The sequence below is a fragment of the Octodon degus genome, unplaced genomic scaffold, assembly GCF_000260255.1.
Source record: "Octodon degus isolate 3935 unplaced genomic scaffold, OctDeg1.0 scaffold00237, whole genome shotgun sequence".
Taxonomy (NCBI): Eukaryota; Metazoa; Chordata; class Mammalia; order Rodentia; family Octodontidae; genus Octodon; species Octodon degus.
In genome coordinates, this window is record NW_004524813.1 from 1,836,581 (window position 1) to 1,852,646 (window position 16,066).

Here is a 16,066-nt window from a genome sequence, read left to right on the forward strand (position 1 = left end):
ACATTTGCTTTCAGTTAACTATTAAATGTTTCAGTGGTCAACTGTAACATTTAACATTAATGTTATATGTATATATATAACATTATATGTATACACTCATTTTTGTCTTGCAATTGTATGATTGTGAATATTATAAGGAGTAATAGAAACCAGTAAATGACTGTGAGCTTGTAAACTTCGCAGTATGATTTATGGGCTGCGCAGAGAAGCACAACGGGAGGCACTACCCACCACCTATGTGCGTTTCTTATGAACTCTGCTGCATGCTGAATTATAAAGGTCCTCGTTTCTACATACGCAGGCAAACACATATATACAACCAAATATAGAGGTCTTATATGGTTACTGTTATGTTCTTGTCAGTTTGGGCTATAAAATAAGTACTTCATAGAACAAATAGCTGTTAAGTGCTCACTGTTTTCTCGATCACAATCTGCTCTCCTGGTGCTTTTTAGTGGAAGAGGAGTTAACAGACAGACAAACTGAAAAACATTACAGGATTATGTCATTACTTTTAAGGACACATTAAAATTATCAAAGTATGTTTTTCCTTTCTTCTTTCCCAGTTCTCTATACTCTCCCACTTTAAAAAAGGGAATATAATATAAAGGCCAGGGATGAAACAGTTTTGAAGCTATGCTGTTGTCTTGTCTTTACTGTAACCATTTCGGATTGTGGTTAGTAATCTTGCTGTGTTTAAAGCCAGGGTAACCAGAGCTTGTTTCACGTAGTCCATTTAATGCACAAAACAGTGACTGCGGCATGTTTCAGTTGGGCTGGGAAGATACACAGATGGAGAGTAGCTCGGCTGAGGGAGACGTCTGATCCTGGGTTTGAGTGGAATCTCCACAATGGTATATGTGCACCCATGTTGATAGCAGCGCACTTTATAACAGCGAAATCTCAGAAACAACTCAGATGCGAGTCCACTGAGGAATGGGGAAGGGAGATGCATTTTCTGGAAGTAGTGCAGTGTTACTCAGCCACAAAGAAGGCTGAACTTGGGGCCTTGTAGGTCAATGAATACAATGTGGACCACACCCGCAGGTGAAATACATCAGACCCCTAAGCGAACACCGCATTGGCTCGCTCCGAATGAGTAAACAAGATCCAAAATACACAATATATATTGCCAATTGTGCAGAACCTGTTTCAAAGAAAGAAACTGATGGCAGAAAGGGAAAAGAAAGGAGAAGTGGAATATATATATATATATATATATATACAGCTAGTTTATCTTAGTTCATTGAAAAGAAAGATTTGTACAGATGTCATGTGAACACTACTTAACACCTATATATTTTACTCTGAGTACTATGAAATAACAATGTGTGATGTATTAATTGTTATTTTCCTAATAGCCTGACTTGAAATAGTTTTATTTCTATTTTTTTTTCTCTTTAAAATAAAATTTAAAAGGTGGTTGTGAAAATTTCTCAATGAGGTTGAGATTTTTTATTTATAATTTTATTTTATTGTGAAGAGTTAAAAACAAAAGCAAGAAAAACAAACAAACAAAAGAAAAGACAGAAACAGAAATTTTAGGAGTGTTCTTTCCCCTTTTTCTTTTCCTCTTCCACTACATATCTCTGTGGCTTGTGCAGCAGTACATGTGGATCTAGCAAGAAAGGGCAGGGCGTCCTCAGTCATGTTGAAACTTGACAAAAAGCATTTTACTTGCACTCAGAAGATTATTTTGCTTAGGAGAAAAATAGTAACTGCCATTAGGCAACAACCGCCTGCTTCCGAGATTCATGTTCTCTCACCTGTAGTTTGTGGTGGTTGTTGATGTTTAGACTAATTGAACACGCTGGGAGTTCTAAGCACTAAGTCTTACCTCAGTTACAGATATTTGGCACACAAAAACATAGCTACAAATTTTATCACATCTAAATTTTCTTTTTCTTTTTGTTGTTGGTTTTTGGGCTCTAACAGTAAGCTGTTATTTTTAATTTATGTTGCATTAGATAATGAAATAACTAATTTTTGGTCTTTTAAATTCTGAGACATATTTTTATTGAGAAATGCAATAATCACCTCTTGTTGAAACAATAAAAATGTACCACAAACCAGAACACAACAAATCCAAGTCATAGTCCTATTGCCTAATACTAAAGCTGCTTAAATTGTAGAAAACATTTGCAACTTTTAATTTATTTCATTATGTTGTATTTAGTGTATTATCAAATTGCTTTATGGTATCATTTTATAAGAAAAAACTGGGGATATTTAGATAGATGATTTTTTTTTTCCTGGATACTGAAGAATTTCCTGAATTTCTTTGCCCAACCATGTACTAACAACAATAAGAAAACACTATTATTTATCATTTCATGAAATATTTTTCAAGAATTTATTACAAGCAGAATCTTTCATAAAAATTGTGGCTATACCAATCACGAAAAAATCTGCCCTTAAGACCAGCAAGATAACTCAGCAGACTAGCCGCCTGCTTAGGCAAGCATGGGGACCGGGGTTTGATCCCCGATACCACATGAGGGGCCAGCCCAGCCCTCAGGAGTACTGAGCGGGCCCCGGAGACTTGGCATGATGGCATAGGCCTGTAATCCCAGTCCTGGGCAGACTGGAAACAGGAGGATCACTATGAGTCTAAGCTGCGTAGTGAGACCCTGGATGAAAAAACAAAACAAACAAACAAACAACAACGACAAAAAACCCCAGCAAGCAAGGAAACAAAAAAGTTTGCCCTTGTTGAAAGTGCAAGAGCCAGCCAAATAGCTCAGCAGATTAAAGTGCCTGCAAGCAGGCGCAGGGGCCTGGGGTTCGATCTCTGGGCCTGCGTACCAGCTCCACCCCCGGGGTGCCCTGAGATGGCAGTTGAGACTGGGTGTTGTGGCACGTGTCTGTAATTCCAGCTCTTGAGAGCCTGTAAACAGGTAGATCACTATGAGGCCGATCTAGTAGTAAGACTGAGCACCCTGTACATCCTTCCCTGAAATGCAAAAAAAAAAAAAAAGTGTATTCTATTGGAAGAAGATAGGCAGTGAACTACCATTTATTCAATTGCAAATGATTAAAAAAATTTATACCTCACAATACACAGATATTTTAGACATTTTATGAGTTTAATTCTCCCAATAATTTCATGAAGTGGATAAAGAAAGCAGTTAGACTGATTTCAAAGTTCCAGCACTTAACCACTATGTATTAGCCCTCTTAATAGTGTATTGTATTGAGTAATGATCAAAGCTGATCCTCATATAATAGAAGACAAATTGTATTAAGTTTAATTAATGTGAGGTTAAAAGGAGTTGTGGTGGGAATACCATTAGAGGTTGAACTTAATAAAGCCTGGGGGATTAGGATGACACATTCAGCATGACTGCCCTAGTAAATTAGATTTAAAAGAAATATATTTCTAAATGTCTGTTTCTATCACTTTGAGGTCAGTGAACCAAGTAAATTTGAGAATAAAGGAACTAAGGCAAACATTTTAGCAAATATTGAGGTACCGCATACCATTCTTTTCCCCCTCAACTATTTTCCTTATTTTAGTGGTGGAGAAGAGTGTCTCTTCCAATTAGCCAGGATTATATTTATGGGTCACACAACTACTGGGTTCAATCTATAAAATCACGGCTAGTTAAAGACAGACAGTTAAAGACTGATGAAGAATAGATAGGAAGTGATTTTTCTCTAATGCTTATATTTCGTAAGTATAGGATTTAGGAGATTCAAATTGTGAATATTTAACTTTTGTTGGAAGAAAATAATTGAAAGTAATAGAATTTTATCTTCAGAAAATTGTTCTTCCTTTTGCTCACACGAATTTTGATGTATTAACTCTGAGCATCAGTTGTCCCTGTACTTTAACTGCGCTTGTCCAACTTAGAGCCAACAATTAACCGTTTAATAAATGAATTCCACAGCGTGTAGTCCTCCCAAACATTTTCCTGCGAAAACACTTAATGTAAAATAGAATCCAACTCTTTAAGGAGGAAAACGAAATACGAGTGCACGACTATGTATTTGTGATACAAAGCTTTGGGGTAAAGGAACTGAGTGTGAGGTTACCTACACCATGGTAAAGGGAGAGAGCTGCCAGGTATGAGAGGCGGCGTAAAGACTGGCATGCTCCATCTTGCCAGTCACCTGTCTATTGAAAATGTTGTATTTCTGCTTAAAACTTTTCTTTGGTTTCTATATGAATGAATACATAAGTCACTGAGACTAAAAGTAAGGAGACATACCCTGAATCTTTAACTATATACTTTCTGGGAGGAGAAAAATTCTGATCTACATAACCCTCTAGCCAACTAGCATAGAAAAGGCATGAACTTGGGCTCATATCTTTTGCTTTAAATAAACTTGTAGAAAAATGATCCTTCTATTTATTTACATTTTTGGTTTGCTTTTATTTTATTTTGTTTGTGTATTTATTTACTTATTTTTGTATTTTAGGGAAGGGTCTACAGGGTGTTCAGGGTCTCACTGCTAGATCAGATTCATAGTGATCCTCCTGTTTACAGCCTCCCAAATGCTGGGATTACAGGCTCCTGCCACCATGCCCAGTCTCAATCCCCACCTCAGTGCACCCCGGAGGTTGGGCCAAGGATCAAAGCCCTGGTCCCTGGGGCCTGTGTGCAGGTGCTTTAATCCACTGAGCTATTGGCCAACACTTTCAATTTTATTTTGATGAGTAAAGGTAGAACCAAAAACAAGTAGAAAAAAATGACAGAAACAAGGTAACATACAACAATGCATATGTTACAGATTTTCTAAACAGGAATAGCTAAATAACAATGGTTATTATATTATCTATTTGTGACATCAAATCTGTGGCTGACATTAACAGATAGTCATGCAAGATTGGACAAATAATTGAATATTAACACTTGCTTTCAAGAAATCTTAATTGTTTTCTTTGTCTTTTTAAAAATTTATTTTCAAGAGAATATCATAATTGATAAGACGTTAGAAGCAGTACACATTTAGCAAACAAAGACGACTGCTGTTCAACCGCGGCTTTTGCATTACACATTGTTGCTCTCGATGTAGTTGCTCCCATCACGGGTGTCAGCACACAGTGTCAGTCGAGGTAAAAATTCAAACAAAAATGGGTATTTTCAAAAAAATAACTGATGGAAATTAAGAGTACAGTCATCTCAGCCCTCCTGAGATGACATATATATGTGTGTGTGTGCGTGGTTCCCCTTTCCCTTTCCTCCATCTTTTCTCATTTCTCTTATCTTCTTTGTTTAATTTTTAAGTTCAGTTTCTGTCTATTTTATTATATCTTTTATAATTTTCAAGTTTTATTTATACTGTCAGGTACTTACCCTACAGAGACAATATATTTATATATGTGGATCTGATTTATTTCACACATGAGTACAGCCCCTGGCTGCATCCATTTACATATAAAACCCTCTAGTCTGTCTTTGTTTATAGCTGAGTAGTGCTCCATTGTATAAAAATACCACACATTTTTATCTGTTCCTCGAGTGATGGATGTTTTTGTTGTTTCCAAGGTTTGGCTCTGAGAAATTGTGCTGCTATGAACATGGGAGTACATATATTACTATGATATAATGTTTTCATTTCTTTTGGGAAAATACCCAGAAGAGGAATTGCGGGATCGAATGGGATTTCCAGTCCTAGTTTTTTGAGGAGCCTCCATGCTGATTTCCAGAGTGGTTGACATTCCCACTGGCAGTGGAGAAGTGCTCCTTTTTCCCCACAGCTTCTTCAGTATTTGGTATTAGTTGATTTATTTATGTTAGCCATTCTTTCTGGGGTTAGATGGTATCTCATTGTTGTTTTAGTTTGCATTTTTGAATGGCTAGTGCTGAGGAATATTTTTTCACTTGTTTATTTTACACTTGCATTTCTTTCTCTTTGAAGTGTGTGTTCATCTCAGATGTCCGTTTTTTTTATTGTGTCTTTAAATTTTGAGGGGCAAAATTTTTAGTTCTTTATATAATTTAGATAGAAGTTCTTAGAGTGACTGTTGGTTATGATTCTTTCTCAATTTGTGGGTTGTCTTTTTACTCTGTTGGTGATTTCTTTTGACTTGTAGAAAATTCTCAGTAAGATGAGAGCCCAGTTGTTGATTTTTGGCAGTATTTCCCATGTAGTTTGGTTTTTCTTCATGAACTGTCTGCCTACTCCTATGTTTTCTCAGTTTTCACCCATTTTTTCCATCAAGGATTACAGTGATGCTGTTTCAATGTTTAGGTATTTAATCCATTTTGACTTTAGTTTAGTGCATGGTGATAGACAGAGGTCTAGTTTGAGTTTTCAGCGTGTGGAGAGCCAGGTTTTCCAGCACCATTTGTCAAAGAGGCAGGCTTTCTTCCAGTGAACATGCTTGGTCATTTTGTCAAAGGTAGGCAGGCTGAGTGCATTTATAGCTGCATTTGTACCTGCTATTCCATGCCATTGATCTGCAAGTCTGTTTTTTTTTTTTTCTAGTACCATGTGATTATATCGCAGTAGCCTTGTAGTATAATTTCAAGTCAGGAACTGTAATGCCTCCTGCCTTGCCTTTGTTGCGCAGGACTGCCTTTTCTATTCTAGGGCTTTTTGGTCCCAAATAAATTTTAGGAATGATTTCTCTATATCTGTGAGATATGTTTGTGGTATTTTGATAGGGATTATATTAAATTTTTATAAAAATTTTGTGGGTATGTTCATTTTCATAATGTTGGTTTTCCTATTCAGGAGCACCAAATATTTTTCCATTTTCAAAAATCTTCTTCAATTCCTTTTTAAAGGGTTGTATTTTCATTGTTTAGATCTTTTGCTTCCTTTGTTAGAATAATTCCTAAGTATTTCATTTTTTTTGAATGCTCTTGTGAAGAATGTTTTGTCTGTCATTTCTCTCTCAGTGATTTTTTTCTAATCTGTGTAAAGGAATGCTATTGACTTTTCAGTATTGACTTTGTATACTGCTATGCTACTGAATTTGTGTATTAATTCTAGAAGCTTCTTGGTGGAGTGTTTTGGGTCTTCTGAGTAGAGTATCATATCATCTGCAAATAATGGGAATTTAACTTCTTCTTTTCCTACTCTTATTCCTTTTCTTTCTCTCTCTTGTCTAATAACTCTAGCCAATGGTTCCAGAACTGTGTTGAATAGGAATGGTGCTAGAGGACATCTTTGTTTTGTATCTGATTTGAAAGTGAAAGCTTTCAGTTTTTCTCCATTTAGAATTATGTTGGCTATTGGATTGTCATGGATGGCTTTTATCAGATTGAAATAAAGGCCTTCTATTCCAATTTTCTCTAGGGCTTTGATTACAAACTTGTGTTGGACTTTGTCAAAAGCCTTTTCTGCCTCTACTGAGATGAACACTGTTTTTTTGGTTTTGGCTCTATTGATATAGTCTATTGCATTGCCAGATTTGTGTATGTTGAACCATCCTTTTATCCCTGAGAAGAATTCTACCTGGTTATGGGGTATAATCTTGATGATTTTCTGTATTGCATTTGCTAATATTTTATTGAGGATTTTTACATCTATGTTCATGAAGGAGAATGGCCTGTAATTCACTTTGTTGGTTGTATCTTTCTCCAGTTTCTATATCTGTATAATACTTGCCTCTAGGAATAATTTTGGGAATATCTGTACCTCTTCCCCTTTCTTGAAGAGTTTGAAGAGTACCAGGCTTAAGTTTTCTCGGAATCTGTTGTAGAATTCAGCTGTGAATCCATCAGGATGTGAAATTTTCTTTTTTATTAAGTTTTATTACATTTTCAATTCCATCGACTGATATTGAGTTATTTAGAGTTTTTATATTTTATTGATTCAGTTTTGGGAATTTGCACCTATCTAGGAATCTGTCCATTTTTCTTTGATCTTGTGAGAATAAAGATTTTCAAAATAGCTATTTATGATCTTCTGAATTTCCACAGGATCTATAGTAATTTCTACCTTTTTATTCCTTATTACTTGAATTTGAGTTTTTATTTATTTAGTTAGTTGTTTGTTAATTTATTTATTGCTCATTTTGAGAAGGTTGCTAGGGTTTTATGAATTTTATTTACTATTTCAAGTAAAGAGCTTTTGGATTCATTAAATTCTGTAAAGTTTTCTTTGTCTCAATTGCTCCTCTAATCTTTCTAATTTCCTCCCATCTTTGAGGTTTGGGCTTTGTTTGCTCTTCTGTTTCTAGAAACTTAGGGAATTTATTTGTTATTGCTCTGTTTTTCTATTGTGTAAGTTTACTGCTATTACATTCCCTCTGATAACTACTTTCATTGCATCCCACAAATTGCAGTAAGACGTGTTTCAATTTTTGTAGGATTGTAGATATTGTTTAATTTCTTACTCAATTTCATCTGTAACCCATTGGTTGTTGAGGAGGCTGTTATTTAACTTCCATATGTTTATGGGAGTTTTGTGGTTTGTTTTGTCATTTATTTCCAGTTTCACTACACTGTTGTCAGATATTATGCATGGAATAATTTCTGTTTTCTTGCAAATACTTAAGCATTACCTATGGACTAGTATGCAGCATATTTTAGAAAACATCCCATGTGCAGCTGAAAAGAATGTGTATTCAGATGTCATTGGGTGGAACACTGTATATATCCATAAAGTCCATTTATTCAAAGGTTTCATTCAGTTCTGCTGCTTCTTTGTTAATTTTTGCCTCCTTGTCTTATCTTTTAGAGATAAATGTGTGCTGAGATCCCCTGTTAAGATATCGATATTGGTTATTAGGTTTTTCATGTTCTTTAAAAATTTTCAGGTGCTCCCATATTTGGTGCATACATATTTATCTCTGTTATCTCTTCCTCTTAAATTTTTCCCCTAACCAGTACATAATGACCTTCTTTATCTCACTTGATAATTATTGGTTTAAAGTTCAGATTGTCTGTGAACATAATAGTTACCCCTGCTTTTGACTGAGATCCTGGGGCATGTAGTATTATTTTCCATCCTCTAACTTTGAGTCTATGAATTTGTTTGCAACTACAAAAGCTGTATTTATCTGTTCAAAATAACCAGTGCTATAGATGCAAGACAAAACCCAACAACTTCCCCAGATACTACTTTCAAAACTGACATGTTAAACTTTATTTTCATTAGAATGTTTTTTTTTTTTTCCATACAAGCAAATCAAAGCCTATAAGTTATTGATCTTCATCTTCTGGACAACAATGCCAAGTTAATCTTTCTTCATAAAAAGCAATTATAATTTGAGGACTTTTCAGCATTTACCTCTTTTGCCAGCCTCATCTGAATCTTTCTATTTCATGAGAAACATCAATTCTCTGTTAGTATCTGTGGAGCCGATTATTCATTCAGGATCAAGATCTCTAGCAAATCCTCTAGGTTTGTCAGTAGTATCTCTTTTTTTCTTTGACTTGCTGTCATCAGATTCACTGTCAGATAAAGGTTTGCTTTTTCTACTATCTTTTTCTTTAGCAGCTTTTTGCCAATTAAGAAATGCTTCAATTAATTCTGGACAATCTAAATTTTCGTCAGGTTCCCATGTATTGTCAGCATCTGTAAATCCTTTCTACTTCAGAAAATACTCCGCCTTCCCATTCACTACAGGGTCCATTAATTTTTCTACCATAAACTCTTCAGGTTCTTCCTTAAATTTTTTGCTTTTTGTATTTTGTTTCTTTCCCATTTTTTGCAATGTAGTTTTCTTGGAGGTCATTCTTTACTGCAGACTTCTAGAGCTATTTTTCACTGTATCCAGTGCTTGGTTGAGGGCCTGCATAGTCTCAGCCTGTGTGCCTGCAGCTCTCACCTGTCTTATTCTTTTTCATTGTCTCTTATTTTCTTTTATTACCTTATTAAACATTACTTTAAAGAGAGTATAGCAATAATTGATATGACATTAAAAGCAGTATGCATTTAGAAGACCAAAATGACAGGTATTTCAAGCATAGTTTTAGTATTACACATTGCTGTCCTTAGCATAGTTGCTTAGTTCACAGATACCAATATGTAGAGTTAGTCATGGTGAGAATCTTACCCATTAACAACTATTTTCAAAAACAGGATGGAGACTCTTAGGACCTTTGTCTTAACCATCTTGTTTAAATAAATGTATGGTTTTGCCTCTGCCATATTTCCTAACTTTTTACCTTTCTCATTCTTCATTGTTTAAACCTTAAGCTCTCACTTTCCATTTAACTGTGTTACACCTTTCAATTTTTATTTCTTCTTTTGAGTTCTGACACTAGGGAAGCCTATGAATTTCTTTATGGGTTAAATATGTATCTTGTATACGTCATATTGTTGGAAATTTTTTGTTAATCCCCTCTGCCAGAATCTGTTAGATTCTTTCTTTTAATTGGTGAATTGAGTCCATTTACATTGATGGTTAAAATTGGTATGTATTGACTTATGCTTGTCATGTTATTTTCTTGCTGTTGATTCCCTCCTTTTCTCCTGTGTTTAATTATTTTCTATGTGTGGGTTCTTTCTGTTGTTATTCTTGGACTTGTGGGCATTTTGATTCCTTTCCAGAATATCTTTAATAGTCTTTATAGGGCTGGTTTGATATTCATGAATGCCTTTAATTGTTCTTTGTCACTGCAGATTTTTACTTCTCCTTTAAACTTGAAAGAAAGTTTTGAAGGGTAGCTCAGTCTGCGTTGGAATTTGTTTTCTTGCAGGAGTTTAAATACTTTACTCCATGCTCTTCTTGACTTGATAGTTTTTAAGGAGAAATCTACTGTTATTCTGATGGGTTTTCCTTTAAATATGATCTGTTTCTTTTCTCTAGCAGCTTTTAGTATACAGTTCCTGTGCTGATTTGCTGGGATAGTGATTATTATTTGTCTGGGTGTGGTTTTAATTGGGTTAATGTTATTTGGAATTCTATATGTCTCAGTTATCTGAATGTCAGATTGTTTACCCATATTTGAGAAGTTTTCTGCTATTACATCTACCTATATTCCTTTTTTATCATTTGTATTGTCTCCTTCTTTCTCACTGATGCCTATTAATCTTATGTTGTTCATCTTTGCATCATCTTGCAGATGTTGAATTATTTTTTCCTGCATCCTAGTTGTTTTTGAAAGATCTTTTTTTTACCTTTTCACTACCTGTCATAGTGTCTTTAATGTCTGAAAGTCTATCTTCACTTTCACTCGAATGGTTTTGCCAGCTTGTGATTGAGGTTTGAATTCCCTGTATATCTCTTTGAATTTGCTTCATGCATTCTATTTCTTTCCTATATTGCTCATTCAAGTTTTCCACCATTTTTTATCCTCCTCTTTTTTAACAGTGTCTTCTTTGGAAATCCTTTGTAATTCTTTCATTGTAGTTATTTCCTTTTTACCTGTGAGATTATTTCTGATCTGATTTCCTCTATACTTTTGTGCAGTTGCTTCTTTACGTTAGTTGCTATTATTTCAGAGATTTCAGGTGTGTGACTTCCAGTTTCTTTAAGCTGATGTCTCTTGGGTTTGTTCTGGGTGGGCTTGGGGCCTGCAAATGCCTTTGCTCCTTCTTTTTTCCACTTTATATTTCAGAGGGAACTCTTTATTTTGATTTCTGTGGCAACTTTTTGTGAAAGTTTGATAGTAGATGGCTGTATCACTGCAGACAGAGCCTCTCTGTGGAGTCTGTTTTCTAGGCATCTCTCCTGTGTCACAGCAGCCAAGATTTTGCCTTCTCAGCTAATTGAGTCATAGCATTGGTCTCTTTTTTTCTTTTTTCTTTTTTTATTAATTTTACTGAGAAACAAATAGCAATGAGACTGTTTCAAAACAGATTAGTAGGGAAGTTTCAATAATTAATGCATCACATATTGTTTTCTTCATAGTGGTTATTCATAGTACAAGATGCAGACATGATATCCTGTCCAAACACTATTAGTACAAATTTTCCTTCTCATTGTATTAAGAGAAAGTAGCTGAATATCTATCCTAACTATTTTGTATATACAGATAGAAAATGTTCCTTCATTTGTCTCTTTGTGTGTGTGTGTGTGTGTGTGTGTGTGTGTGTCTAGTTTTGTCAGAGATAGGTATTCCATTGCCATTTAAATATTGTAGGTGCAGCAAAATAATCCAATATAGTCCAGTAGTCCATAATAGTAGTGGGTTATCCATAGGACTGGCTATGTCAGAAGTTGTTTACTTGAGTCTTTTATGGCTGAGCATATTAATAGGGCTTTACTTTTTATATCTCATTTTCATAATTTTCTGCTGGATCATTAAGACCAAGATACAGCAAGACCTATATAACAAGACATGTAGCTTTTCTATTTGACAAGGTCAGTCAAATCCCCTCAGGATTTACTCTGAAACCCTTTCCTGCAGTTTGCAGATCCTTTGTCCTGCTACAATGCTGTATATGGTTAGCTTTCTAAGTTTCTGTGTCAAAATATGTAATTGTTTATTCCTATTTTTGAATTTTTTTTCTTTTTTTTTTCTTCACATTCTGTAGGAATTTAAATTTTAACATATCTATACTTGATGGAAAATACCTGTTCCATGCTATGTCTAAGATGGCTGGTATTCAGACAGTGAGGTTAAGCTCAACTGCTGATGTTATAGGGTAATAATATCATTAAGGTTCTCTTCTGGAGGGTTAAGAACCTAAGTTTGCAGACCAAAAGTTGGAGAAAAAGAAGGGCCACAAGGATAGCCAACATTTTGGCCCTAGCCTTCAAGGTCAGTGAGGACCCAGGACATGAGAGAACCTGTACTATATCATCCTGTAACTCAGTGATGTTCCAAATTTTCTGGTCAAGGAGGTTATGGGGCTACAGAGGAAAGTGATCGATGATATAGAGCGTGCCTAAGAAAGCTCACATGGAGGGAAGACATTCTGTCAGGCTTTCACAGAGAGCAAATTGGTCAAGCAATGGCCGTGACTCATCCACATGGCTGACACTGACAAAATATTGGTTTCTGTTTGCCTCTGTCTTCTGTGCTTCAGTGTTGGGCTGTGGTGAGTTTATTACCCATGCACCTCTCGATAGTACCCAAGAGATTACATGTGGTTGAGGCAGATGTGGTTTCCTACTTACAGTAGTGTAATTAGCAATACTAATCACAACTATCGAAATTTAGAAATTGACAAATTTTGTAACTAATGGGTTTGTACTTTAGACCATAGGAGCAAACATATAGCTGTATAACAAAGCAAACCTTAAATTAGAAATTTGTTTTTAATTTAGTTTCCCTGAATTCTCTCTTAGCGCCTACCCTTCGCGCACCTGGAGTCTTCCAGGCGTACTCATTCACCTGTTACCTGCTGCCACCTCTGTGCCATGAGGATGCTCCTGCAGCCCTGGTCCTTGGTCTGGGCCCAGCAGTACGCCTCAGCTCACTGGGTCTGGATCAACTGAACTCAAACTCAAGTGGCAGCGCCTGTCTGGGGTCTGGTTGCTAGGATCAGCTTCTTCAAGCTGAGCACCATCCAAGTGAACCACTGGGCCGGTTGGCTGCCTGTCCCACAGCTTCTTTCAGGTTGGCCCTCTGAAATGGAATGGTCCCTCTGGGCCCTACTGGGGGCCTGCTCCATGACACTTTCCTGATAGCTGCACTGAGGTGGAGTCGGCCCTGCACCTGCTGGCATCCTGTCCCATGGCTCTTTCCATGTAGGCATGCTGAGTTCTAGCCTTGTGTTTTAGGTGCTGAAGGAATTAATGATGTTAAAATTTTCTAACAAAAATAAGTGTATAATGAGATTCTGAGCAACTTAAAACAATTTTAATTTATTTATACTTCATTTATTTCAAAACTTGATCTTTAGTTCATGGAAATGTTCATCAAGAGGTAAACAGACCATATCCATAGATATATAGAAGGAACATTACAAGTTAAACACAAGTTTTTGGAATTCTAAATTCAAAATTATTTCATGCATGATACACTAATTTTTTTAGAACTATCTTAAATGACTTAAATTTAATCATAGGAAGCAAACTAAATGGAAAGCTTACAATAGAGAACAAGTATATGTCAGTGCCTTTTGCAAACTGAGCTGGGACAGAGAGGAACTGGGGGCTGCCCCTCAGCCTGATCCCTTCCAAACAAAGACATCCACAGTGTTTCTGGCACACTGGCTGAGGAAAAAGGGAGACTGCTGGTCTGAGTGCTGAAATCGCCTTGCCCACCATTCACTCCTGGCCAGCATCAGGAGCCCTACCTTGCCAGCTCTGATCATCACCCTTCTTTTTGTGGCCCTAGAGGATGTCATCAATCCTCAGCAGCAAAACTGCCGTCTCCACTGCTGTCTTCTATGCTTGCAGTTTCACAGCCAAAGGCTCCCACATGTCCAGTTCCTTCACTGCCAGCAAAGCCCCTGTCTCCCCATTTATACCCCAGGTCTCACAGCTTTCCTGTGTGTTTGGCCCAAAAAGAGGTCAGCAGGCCTGTGGTGCTGGCCCCACAGTTCTGGATGAGTGTGCGAGGGATGACCCCCAGAGCCTGGGCTACTGCCCTGTAGGGCCACTGCTCCACACCAGTTCCACACCAGTCATGGCCTTGGAGTTTTCTGTCAAGGCATGGGCCAGAGCCATCCCGGAGGCGCCACTTTCTGGAGGTTGCAGCACACTTGCATGGCATCCTGTAGGTTGTGCTCTACTTCCGAGAGAATTTCTTTGCCAGCTCCTCCGAGGAGCATTCAGTGATTAAAGTACTCGTGTCCAATTTTCTTTTCATTTTTTTTTCTTTTGTGGAACTGGGGATTGAACTCAGGAAACTCAGGCCCTTGTGCTTGCCAGGGAAGCGCTTATTCCACTGAGCTATCTCCCCAGCCCTTCACATTTTCTTGATTTCCAGCAGACCTGCTCCTGTCCCAATGTCACTTTCTCTTAGCTCTTCTGGTCAGCTAACTGTACGGGCCCTACAGGCTCTAGCAATCTGATTATTGTTTGTCTTCAGAACTCTACGGATGGCTGTGATACTGGACCTCAAGAGGTAGTGCTGAGCCAAATCTGAAATGCCCTTTTCTGCGATGGTCACTCAGGCTTCGACTGGAAGATGTCCTCTCAGAGCTGCTGAGTGTACTCTTCCATCTGGAGGACTCAGGCCTCTCGTGTAATCTTAATGTCCATCTGGCTTTCTCCTTTCTTGTACTCCAGAGATGAATTCAGTAGTATAATTCGAGGGTTCTTTATATAGTGCCTCATTTGTGAATGCATCACATCCTTGTTAATCACGACGCCACGCAGGACACACGAGTCTTCAATGATGCCCCAGGTATGTTTCCACTTTCACATATTTCCTGATGTCAGTCTCTTTCTGACCATTTTCCCCCAACTGTACAGTCTTGACAGCATCCAGGGCAACATCACAAGCCAGAGAAGATATTGATTACTTTGGTAGTCACGGGGCTACTGATGATGCTCAGCATCACATCGCGGTTATTGATGTCAGCAGGGCTGCTGATTTTCTTTAGGGCGCTGACCGTATCATCTAGTGCTTTTCAGTAAGTGCTGATCACCACGGTTGGCTGCTGTGCTGCTCCAGAAAGTGCTCAGCCACAGACAGCATCTCCCCACAAGAATAATTACCAGTGCGGTCCATCTCCAACCTCTTCATCTTGTGTCCTGCTAATTTCAATCACTGACTCACCTGCTGGATGCTGGACTTGAATCTCTTGAAGAATGGCGTTGCCGTCATTGGTGATCACGATGCCTCCCATTGGATTCAAAAGTGTCTTCTTCATGGACTTGGGTCCCAAACATGTTCAAATGATATCTGCAATAGTCCTAGCAGCATTGGTGTTTCCAGACTGAACTTTTCTTCCTGATTCACGCTTTGTATTCTGTCTGAGCGCGAGCACAGGATGGTGGCCCATCATGGCGGTGCTTTGCTGAGCCAGGTCCCCAAAGCAGGGGGAACTAGTAGAATCTTCTGCAGAGAGACAGAGAGAAACAGGGACAAGCCTAGAAAACGCTGCCTCCTCAAGGCTGACACCTCATGACGTACTAAATAAAAGTTGCAAAAATTCATGTATATCACTGTGGTATGATGATTTAATTTTTGTTGTAAAAATACCTATGGGGGGAATAGCTCGCTTGAATAAGGATCTCAAATCCTAGGTTTTAAAGAAATCTTCACATTGATTTCCACAATGGTTTTACCAGCCTGCACTCCCACCAACAGTGGAGAAG

The 16,066-nt window shown here is 37.5% G+C and overlaps 1 pseudogene; it reads right to left on the reverse strand.

Annotated features, from left to right (window-relative positions):
* Window positions 1–14,065: 14,065 nt before the first annotated feature.
* Window positions 14,066–15,753, reverse strand: LOC101563896 (annotated as a pseudogene).
* Window positions 15,754–16,066: the final 313 nt, after the last annotated feature.